General features: G+C 40.0%; 1 long non-coding RNA gene across 1 annotated transcript; it reads right to left on the reverse strand.

Moving 5' to 3' along the window:
- Window positions 1-1,464: 1,464 nt before the first annotated feature.
- Window positions 1,465-10,774, reverse strand: LOC127193751 (uncharacterized). Its single transcript, XR_007831182.1, has 3 exons — window positions 10,654-10,774; window positions 4,232-4,340; window positions 1,465-1,794 (listed from the first exon to the last, which is right to left on the reverse strand). It is a non-coding gene; the product is annotated as an uncharacterized LOC127193751 (long non-coding RNA).
- Between the last annotated feature and the right edge of the window lie 711 nt (window positions 10,775-11,485).

The following is an 11,485-nucleotide window of genomic DNA, read 5'->3' on the forward strand; positions in this document are numbered from 1 at the left end:
TGTTCTAACTACCCTTTCTCTAAATGGCAAATAAGGAATATTTTACAAAACTATATTAATGAAACACCCAAATAAGGTAAGTATCCCTCAGGAATGAACTATGGCATGTGCACTATATCTTCAACACTGTGGTACCTATCAATGTGAAGTGAGACTTCATTATCAATTTGCAATAACTAACACACTAAAAAAAAAAAAAAAAAAAAAAAAAAAATCACTGAAGTCGGGCAGTGTTGGTGCACGCCTTTAGGCCCCATGCTTGAGAGAACAGGCAAGCCTGGTCTACAGAGTGAGTTCCAGGACAGCCAAGGCTACACAGAGAAACCATACCTCAAAGAACAACAACCAAAAAAAAGTTACCTAAAGAATTTCTGTGGGGAGGGTAAGTTAACCATGAGGCCTGGCAGATGGATTTTTAAAGTAAATCCTTGACAATTATAAAAAATGTGTAGACAATGGGCATCAAACCTGGCAGTAAGATAGCACAATCCTAACATGGCAGCCCTTACGCATCTCTAACCATCCTTGTCACTCATTACTCTACATAGAACCGTCATGCTGTATCACCAAAATGTCACGGGCACACCGTTTAGTTTCAAGAAAATTTCTTTCTCATCACAGGCCAGCTCCCTTCAGTATGGTGTTTCCTTTGCAAACACTTTCCCTCAAGAACACTATGCCCTATTCACTGGGGCAACAGCCCTGAAATCTGTGCCTGCCTGGTTATCATCATGGTTAAAATGAAAATCAATGAGCATATCTACCAAACTTAGCATAAAGTCTCTTGTCCAGATTAACCATAAAACAGCCAACTCAAAAAACTGGCCACATAACCTACCATGACAATAAAGCTCAGTGACATGTCTGACTACATATAATCCACACCCGTATTAGAATATAATGTCAGTAAGTTTCACAATTTTTACTAAGGTCTAATCTAGTTTAACATCTGACTTTACAGACATCACCCCAGCATGAATGTTTATAAGTGAAAGCTCAGCAGACATCAAAGTCACCATGTTCTGCAGACTACGAAACACCTACACAGAACACTGTAAGTAATGACATACACTTGCTTAGAGTTCTCACACAAGCCATGTTATACCAAGCAGGTATCTGCTAATGTTTAACACAGTAGACTTAGGAGGCAATAACATTGACAGCTTGACTTTCCAAATCATCATAATGTATCTGCGAAGAGTTATGTAAAACTTGAACATAAAATAGGTTATTAAGGAAATAAATAAAAAGTACCATCGTGGGGAGAAAGTTTCAATAAATCTGGTTGGAAAGGAAGAGATTGAGCATGCATTCTACAAAGCAATCCTCTAAGAAGCTCAATGTAATACAAATCCTTCTCAACGTAAAGGCCAAGTCAAAAATGTATCTATAAAGGTTGTTCTTTTGGCCTTAAGCAGTAAGTAGTGGGCTTTTTTTTTTCCTGGATGAAAAAGGCTACAACAGTTAAGATTGTAATGATCTGACTTTATTTTACACTAGGTAGGGGGCACAAAGCAATCCTCTTTAATAAAGTTGACAATTAGCTTCACTTAGAACATTTTAACAATGCACATTTAAAAAAAGTATTCATCTTACAAATTGTTCTGCAATCCAAATATACAACAGCTTGGAAAACAACATTTAGAAAACAAAAGCCAATGTAAAAAGACAGATTAAGACAACTACAACAGCACAGGCTTGATATGGCTCAGATTTACAGCTTTCTTACTGCATCATCTATGTCAGAGATCTGTTCCTTCAGCTGGCTCCACTGCTCCATGTTTAAGGAAATACCTAGACAAGGTTTAAGAAATACAAGGTGAAAAACCATCCCTTCTTGGAGATTTTGGTATTTCCAAATATTCTATCAAACTGCCATTTTGCTTATGTGGATTTTTTAGTATTGAGGACAGAACCCAGACCTCACACATGCCACACCCACCCTCTACCACAGAGCTACTTCATCAGCCTCCAAACTGACATTTTGAATGGCACAATACTACAACAACGTCTTGTGAGAGATCTATATTGATATTAGAGTCTTACATTTGTTAGTCACAGGTTCAATTTTGTATCTAGGCTTCCAACACTGCATCTACATAATGCCTATTTTGACCAATAAGAAGTAGTAACTTGAAGATGTTTCACAAATATGTGCAGGCTAAGAGTCAGGACCTAGATTTGGCATAAAACGTTAGCATTATTACATCCTGTCGCTTCCAGTGTTTATTCCACCATATTTCAAGGTATTCAGTTCTGTGCTGAGTTCTCCCATAGGATCCGTTCCACTTTGGGAAACTCCCTAGAAAGTGATTCATAAGGGGCATGACAGAATGCAGAATTCAGATATAGGTGCGAGTACACTGTGGAAACCCCAGCCTCACCATCACTAGCTGCATTTTCTAGGCTCATTTTCTTAATCAGTAAATGAGACTTACACATCAAAGGGTGGTTATAATATATTAAGTCAGGTAGTATGAAACCTTAGTCTAACACCTAACACAAGCAAACAATACATGTTTAGAAAACTGCTGAGGGAACATGAAATTGAAAAGGAGAACATAATGGGCAGCATGTAGAAAAGTCTTTGAGGCTAACTGAATTCCTTCAGTAAACATTTGCAAGAATGAAATCTGACATTAGCCACTCGGGAAAATCCTGAATGAAAACTCAGACAGGAATTAAATGGCAAATATAAAAAAGGAAGCTTGCCGGGCATGGAGGCTCATGCCTTTAATCCCAGCACTCGGGAGGCAGAGGCAGGCGGATTTCTGAGAGTTCGAGGCCAGCCTGATCTACAAAGCTAGTCCAGGACAGCCAGGGCTACACAGAGAAACTCTGTCTCAAAAAAACCAATAAATAAATAAATAAATAAATAAAGGAAGCTTTTAAAACAGACTCCAAAACTGCATGAAACAAGTGTCATCTTTAACAACAGACAGGATAATACAGAAAATGAAGCTTTTTTTTTTCATCTATTAAAAATCTGTCACATAGCCAGTCCGTGGTGGCACATTCCTTTAATTCCAGCACTTGGGAGGCAGAGGCAGGCAAATCTGAGTTCAGGCCAACCTGGTCTACAAGGTTTCAGGCCAGCCAGGGCTACAGAGAAACCCTATCTCGAAAGAACAAAGTATCTGCCACATTTATTTACTTAATGGGAACACACATGTGTACATGTGTGAGCCCCCTGTGCCAGTGTTTGCAACAGTGTAGGCAGTGTCCATTCTCTCCTCCCACCTCACGGGTCCTGGGAGCCATCAGGCTTCACAGCGAGTGCCTTCCCCTGCTGAGGCACCATACCATACTGGCCCAGAAAGCAGCTTTTCATCAACTAAAGATCAACCCAGAGCATAGAACTACATAAATGTAGGTTGTATAGTAGACTTTTATCAAAGTTTATCAGCATAATCATATACAACATTTCACCATGACATTTTCGTACATGTAAATAATGTGTTTTGATTATTTTACCATCCACTCCCCTCTCTTAGTACCCCGTTTCCCACTGTTCCCCTTCTACTTTCGTGTGCATGCCTTTGTCTATGGGTCTCAATTTGTGTTGCTCCTTACAGTACAAATAACAAGTTAACAGTTAATCTTGACTATCACCTTGATAAATTTAGAATCATCATGAATACACTTCTGTGGGTGTGGCAAGGAGGGTGTTTGCAGACAGGTTAAGCTGAAGTAGGAAGACCCACCCTGAATGTGGGTGGCACCAAGAAACCAAGCCGAAGACCAGCAAACTCATCTCTCCACTTCCTAACTGAGCCCCAGTGTGGACCAGCTAACTGCCTTAGGCCTTCAGACTGAGTCAAAATAAACCCCTCTTCCTTTAAATTGCTCTTGTCTAGTATTTTGTCACAAGAAAAGTTAACTAAATACACGTTGGTTCTAGCTACTTGCTGACAGAATGTCTCTACATGCTAAGAGGCTTAGGCCTGGGTAAAGTGCCGACAGTACCAAAGGACACACTAAACCCAGCACTTTTCTGTTTCCAAGTAATACCTCATCAGCTCCGGAAATGATGTAAAAATCAAAGAGAAAGTTCAAGTAAATTAGCAAACAACTTAAAGTAACATCAGGATGCTGTTTTCCTAGGTTTCATTACAAATTGATTATAAAAAGATCAACTGAGTAAGGCCAATCCTTAATCTGCACACCCTGTAACAAATTAAGGCAAGTATTTAGTCAGCATTAACATCAAATAGAAAAAATGAAACCTTACCTTTTCTCCCTGGTTTCATTTCACCTTCTGAGTCCATCCAATACTCTCTAATATCAATTAGAATTTTTCCTTTAAAGTCCCGTACACTGACGTATCTCATTTTCCCAATCTAGCAAAGATGGGGAAGAAATTCATAAGAGGTGTCACAACTTGCTGCAGGCTAACTCCACTTATAATCTTGAAATGTATGTAACTATAATTGGGGGGGGGGAGATCACTGCTTTAAAAAAGAAGCAAAACTTTCCAATCATGGGGCAGGTGTGTGCGCACGCGCGCACACACACACACCCACACCCACATATGATGTCTAGAGAATGACTTCAGGTGTCTTTCTCCTTCTCTGCCTTGCTTTGAGAGGGTCTCTCGCTGAACTAGAAGCTCACTGTTAAGGCTCAGTTTGCTGGCCACAGAGTACACACAATCTGCCATCTCTGCCCACAGTGGGGCAATTACACTCCATCTGCAGCCAAATCCAACTACCTAATGTGGGTGGCTACGGATCCAAACTCAGGTCCTCGTGTTTGTACAAGCCTTCTGCCTACTGAGCTATCTATCTCTTCAGCCTCGCTTTTACATTTATGAGTATTAATAAACTCAACTGCTAAAGTAAATAGAATGAATGTCCTTTGACAAAAATAGAAACACAATGTGTTCCAATAAGCCCAGTTTGGGGTGCATTACTCTCATGTAACACTTAACAGGCCCGGTACACCCTGAGAACTGAGTACTCAGAAGGCTGTCCTATGTGAACACCGGAGTGTACTCAGTAAAGCAGTCTATAGACAATACGGTACCAATCCTATAGTGCCCTCGCTGTATACATGCTCTGCCACTGAGGCACATACTGTCCATTCAAAACAATTGGCACTAAGTTCTCCAAGGAGACTGCTAAAAAGTAGAGGCGATAGCTTACACATGCAATAAAATACTATTCAGCCTTTATAAATTAGGAAATCTTGTCACATTCTATAGCATTGTGCTAAGTGAGGTGAGCCAGTCATAGATCCAACCTAAGTGAGATTCCTAAAGCCTAACACAGTCAAACTCAAAGAACTCAAAAAGTAAAGCAGCTCGAGGAAGAGGCAGGCAGCTGTGTTCAAGGTCAGCTTAGTTTACACACAGCAAGTTCCAGACCACCCAGGGCATGGTGGTTGGAATAGGTACAGCCCCCATATACTTATGTATCTGAATGCTCGATCCACAGGGAGTGGGCACTATTAGAAGGTGTGGCCTTGTTAAGGAAGTGTGTACACACTGTGGGGTAGGCTTTAAGGTCTCATATACTCAAGCTACATCCAGTGTGGCTCACAATTGCTTCTGCTGCCTATGAATTAGGAACTCTCAACTCCTTCTCCAGCACCAAGTCTGCCTGCATGCCACCATCACAATAATGGACTAACCCTCTGAAACTGTGAGCCAGCCCCAATTCAAAGTTTTCCTTTATAAGAGTTGCGTGGCCATGCTGTCTCTTCATAGGGGAGGACAGAACATTTGAGACTATTGTAACATCAAACATGGTCTCAAAGTCATTTCCTACAGGGAACAAAACTTAGCCAGTTTTGCCACTGTATGTGTGACTTAACTAAAAGCCACACAATATCTATGTTGACAGACACATATTTTATTTCATGACTGATGGAGGGGAAAAAGAGCTGGATGTGGCGGCACAAGCCCGTGATCCCAGCACTCAGGGGAGGGAGAGGCAGGTGGACTGCTATGAGTTCAAGGCCAGCCTGGTCTACGAAGCGAGTCCAGGACACTAAGGCTATACAGAGAAATCCTGTCTTGGAAAAAAAGAAAAGACGACCATGGGGCAGAAGACAAAAGACAACAAAGCCCCAGGATGTAAAACCTCATCATCAAATGGAGAAGTGATGTCTGCAAAGGCTACCTCTCTACCTCTCTCCCCTCTGCCTCTCTACCTCTCTCCTCTCTTCCTCTCTACCTCTCTTCCTCTCTCCCCTCTGCCTCTCTCCCTCTCTCCCTCTCTCCTCTCTACCTCTCTCCCTTTCTCCTCTCTACCTCTCTCCTCTCTATCTCTCCTCTCTACCTCTTTCCTCTCTCCCTCTCTCCTCCCTTCCTCTCTCCCTCTCTCCCCTCTGCTTCTCTCCCTCTCTCCTCTCTACCTCTCTCCTCTCTCCTCTCTACCTCTCTCCTCTCTCCCTCTCTCTCCCCTCTGCCTCTCTCCCTCTCTCCTCTCTACCTACCTTTCTCCTCTCTCCTCTCTCTCCCCTCTGCCTCTCTCCCTCTCTCCTCTCTACCTCTCTCCTCTCCCTCTCTCCTCTCTCCCTCTTTCCTCTCTTCCTCTCTACCTCTTTTCCTCTCTCCCTCTCTCCCCTCTGCCTCTCTCCCTCTCTCCTCTCTACCTCTCTACCTCTCTCCCCTCTGCCTCTCTCCCTCTCTCCCTCTCTCCCTCTCTCCTCTCTCCTCTCTACCTCTCTCCTGGCTGTGTTTATCCAACCCATTTCCTTATATCTCTTGTTTTCCTGATGTTTCTTCTTGACTCATTTTTAAACTATAGTGAGTTTTAAAGGACTGCATTTTTTCCTAAGCTTATAAATAAAAGATCACTATACTTATTAAAGCAAAGGCCTTATATCCAAAATACAGCCTTATGACTAAGTAAATCAGTCTAGTCTTTTTTTTTTTAAATAAGAGAAAACAAAACAAACCCCTGAAGACACTGTTCCCAAAAGACACAAAATTAACGCAAAATAAAACGAGAGTTCCCAATACACACTTTTTAAACTAATCTGGATAAAAGACTAACACCCAGGATGTGGAGCAACTAGCATCCTGTACTGCCAATGATAGAGTTAAATAATACAACTTACTTGGAAAATAATTTAATAGTTTCTTTCTTTTTTCTTTCTTTTTGGTTTTGAGACAGGGTTCTGTGTGTATTCCTGGCTGTCCTGGACTCACTTTGCAGACCAGGCTAAGCTCAAACTCACAGCCTCCCAGGTGCTGGGATTAAAGGTGTGCACCACCACACTCAGGTTGATAGTTTTTTATAAAGTAAAATATACACTTATGATTCAGCAAATAAATTTTTACCACCCCCAAAAGTATTCATAAAGACTAATACTAAAGAATATTCAGGGCTGGAAAGATGGCTCAGAGGTTAAGAGTATTGGCTGCTCTTCCCAAAGTCCTGAGTTCAATCCTAGCAACCATATGGTGGCTCACAACCATCTATAATGAGATCTGGTGCCTTCTTCTGGTGTGTAGGTGTACATGTGAACACAACATTGTATATATAATAAAGAAATCTAAAAAAAAAAAAAAAGAATATTCACAAAACCTTTATTCCTAGTAGCTCAAGAACTCATAAAGAAGCCAAATGCCCACCCCAGGTGAATGGAAGAACAATTTACAAAATAATCTTTCAAACTTGCATCACTCAGCAACACAAAGGAAAATTTATAACAACATAGTATTAAGGAGCATTTAGATGGCATCTTAGAACACAATTAACTCAGTGATATCTTTAATAAGAGTTTTAATTACTTATCTGTGTATGTATACTTTCTTGATAATGGAAAATATAGAGAATATATAATTATTTAAAGAAAAACAAACAAAAAAGGACCTAGCCAGGATGTGGTAGCATACCCCTTTAATCCCAGGCAGAGGCAGGCAGATATTTGTAAGTTTAAGGCCAGCCTGCTCTGCAGAGTGATTCCAGGACAGCCAAGGCTACACAGAGAATCCCTGTCTTTAAGAAAAAGAAAACAAAAAAACCCTTAACAACAAAAAAAAAAAAAGAAAGAAAAGAAATCAGTGGGCTTACTGTTTTCTCTTCCAAAAACCCTATCCTTTATCTTCCTAATGCAATTATTAAGCTATTACTAATAAAAATACAGGCCTCCTTTAGTGTTACACAATCCATAAAAAGTAAGAACTATCGTTCCTCCTAGATAGACACTTTTAAAAAGATTACTTAGGTGTTGAATGGCCTTAGGCCTTCTGCTGGGTGGTGGTGGTACAAGCCTTTAATCCCAGCAGGTAAGAGGCAGGCAGATCTCCATGAGTCTAGAACTATTTCTAAGACAGCCATGGCTACACAAAGAAATCTCTTCTCAAAATACCAAAAACAAAAACAAATAAAACAAAAAACAAAAACCCAAAGCTCTTTTTCTGTAGTGAGAAAAATAAACCCCTACAAAATAAAATCCATTTTCCCAAAAATCTCTAACAAAACAGAATCTATATTAAATTAGGGAGAATAGGAAAGATTAAAATCTAGAGTCAAGCCAACTGTGGTATCGCACACTTATGATACCACTCTTGGGAGGTCCAGAGGCAGGAAGCTCACAAGTGCAAAGCCTCACTCAGCTACAACAGCAAGCTCACAGCCACCCTGAAATGTGATCCTATGTAAAAAGACCAAGCAAATTAAAAGGCAAGAGATGAGCTGGACATGGTACCTTATGTCTACAATCTCAGTACTTGTAAGGCAGGAGGATTGCTAACAACTCAAATGTAGCCTGTTCTATACAGTGAAGCACAACTGGTGAAAGAAAAGCCAAGACAGATACTAACAGTACTCGAATTGGCTATTCCAAATCAATTCTTTACAAACACTAAGAAATCATCTTGCTAAGTTTATACTTACCCTGATCCCAAACAGTTTCTTATACTTAAGAGTAAAACTCAAATAGCCTGGAAGATCTGCCCTTCATTCTCGTCACCAAATAGACTCCTGATTCTCAGCAAGACTTTCCAGGCTCCATAATTCACACAAAACACAAGCTCTTCCCACTTCAAGATATTAACTGAATATCCTAATCTTGAAAACACTTCGTTTGTCCACACACTTTGCTCAGCTGGCTTAACCTTAAGATCTTAAGATTTAGATCCCAGGCAGGCATGGTGGCGCATGCCTTTAATCCCAGCACTTGGGAGGCAGAGGCAGGTAGATTGCTGTTGAGTTAGAGGCCAGCCTGGTCTACAAAGTAAGTACAAGACAGCCAAGACTACACAGAGAAACCCTGTTTTGGGGGGGGGGGGGAAGATTTAGATCCCAGCCAGGCAGTGGTGGTACATGCCGCCTTTGATCCCAGCACTCAGGAGGCAGAGGCTAGCCTGGTCTGCAGGTAAGTTCCAAGACAGCCAAGACAACAGAGATACCTCTTGTCAAAACAAAAAAAGATTTTGATGCCACTTCTTTAATGAGATTCTCACACCTACTCTCTCAAACAATCTGCCCACTACTTCTCAGGCCTTACTGTAATTTTTACTATGTATGTGTGTGTAACTGTGGTCCCCTTAAGTTATAGACCATATTCCACGTGGATTACCAGAACCTGGCAAACCCTGAATGAAACACAGAACACAGTAAGCACTCAATTTATTACTCAAAGCAATAATAGCATCTTTTAAATTCCTTTTAAATTCACATACCTTCATCTACATTCTATATCAAATTAACCTCTGCCCCTAAATTGCACAGAAGTCCAGAGGATTTCATCTGTAACTAAGTAATCTACAATGTGTCTGTTTCTTGCTTCCAATACTCTTTTAGTTTTCTTTTACCATCTTATCAACTTACATCCTCTTTCTATTCTCACTGTCCATTTGAAAATTACTCACAAGCTGTCATCTGCTTTGGTGGTTGGCTATTTAGTTGACCACATGTAGAAGCCAACAAGAATCATTCCCAGCCAAAACTTGCAAGTGCTGCAGGAGACCCTCAAGTGATTACATTGATCATCATGTCTATCTCCTCACTCATGACTTCTGTCCTCTGGTCCATTCTTCATTACCATCTTTGTAATCATCACTACCTCTTCCTTATCAATACAGATTAAAGTCTATAAATTATCTCAGCAATCTCACAGCATCATATACCCACAATGCCTCATCTCATAGATCATTAAGGAATGACGCAAATATTGAATTGCTAAAAACACATAATAAACTCAAGGTGCCAAACTAGACTTCTTCCTGTGTTCTCACATCTCATTTTATCTATTTATCTCCTTTTTTCCCCAGTGCTTAAGCCCATACTCAAGGCCTTAAACATGATATTCAAGCGCTTTACACATGTTATACCCCAGCCTTATGGTTCTTGTGAAGCCTAAATTAGGCCATTTCTCTCAAAATCTATCAAATTACTCTTTCCAGTCTAATACTCAACCAACCAACTCAAATTTGCTTCCCAAATGTACAGTTCTAAATATTCTTTTGGATTTCTGTAACATTTAGATTTGCATTGTTTAAATATAGCAAAACTACAGACTTCTAGACTTTACCAATAGCCCAAATTGAACAAATTACCTTCACTACCTACTCATTTGTTAGTAATCATTAGTCGAGAGGATTACGACTCAGACTATGGTGTGCTATCAGATCAAAACACTTCTAATGTTCTTCAGATCAAGGCTCTGTTCCACTAACTGAATGCAATCCAGTATTACCTGAAACATGTTGTCATCTCTGCTGCTGCTGCTCTGTTTGGAAGATGCCAGAGCTCTTGAAGTCTCACCAGGCTTTTGCTTCTTCACAGGTTTTTCTGGAACTTGCTTTTTCCTCTTTAACTGGAAAAAAAAAAAAAAAAATGGGGGAGGGGGGTAAAAAAAAATACATTCATGTTGGATTCAAAAACTTTATTACTTTTAAAGAGTTAGAGACCAAAAAAGGCTTGATCTATTAAAAGAAATATATGTACATTAAAAAAATTAACTATGAATCTAGCCTTCACTCATAATCTAATAATAAACTAATAATTATGTTCATAAACTCTGTTCTCAAAATCCCCAAAGATACTTCATATATTAGAACAGTGATCTTATAGACTAGAACTATACAATACTTCTTTGGAAGGAGGGACGGAAGTGGACTATAATTTTTGAATAAGCTTTTAGAAACCACAAATCTACTAAAAGCTTTCCTTTTATTATTTAATTCAGAAACAAAACAAAACAAAGAATAGTAGTATACCCTGTAACCCTGACTGAGGTTGAGGCAGGAGAACTAAAGATCAAAACCAGCCTAAGCTATATACCGCAAACGTCTCAAAACAAAAAAAAAAAAAAAAAAAAATCTATGATAAAGACATTAATATTTATTAATTCCTTGTCTATTCCAAAAGTAATCTTAACTGTTTCCAAGAAGGTATGCTTCCAGCCTGGGCTACATAACAAGCTCCAAGCCAGCCAGGGCTACATAATGAAACCCTGTCTGGGGGAGTTGGAGGAATGGATGCTTAGGTAAGGAAGTTACTATTTTATGCCAAGCACTGACAACCTA

The sequence above is a fragment of the Acomys russatus genome, chromosome 9 (genome assembly GCF_903995435.1).
Source record: "Acomys russatus chromosome 9, mAcoRus1.1, whole genome shotgun sequence".
In the NCBI taxonomy this organism is placed as follows: domain Eukaryota; kingdom Metazoa; phylum Chordata; class Mammalia; order Rodentia; family Muridae; genus Acomys; species Acomys russatus.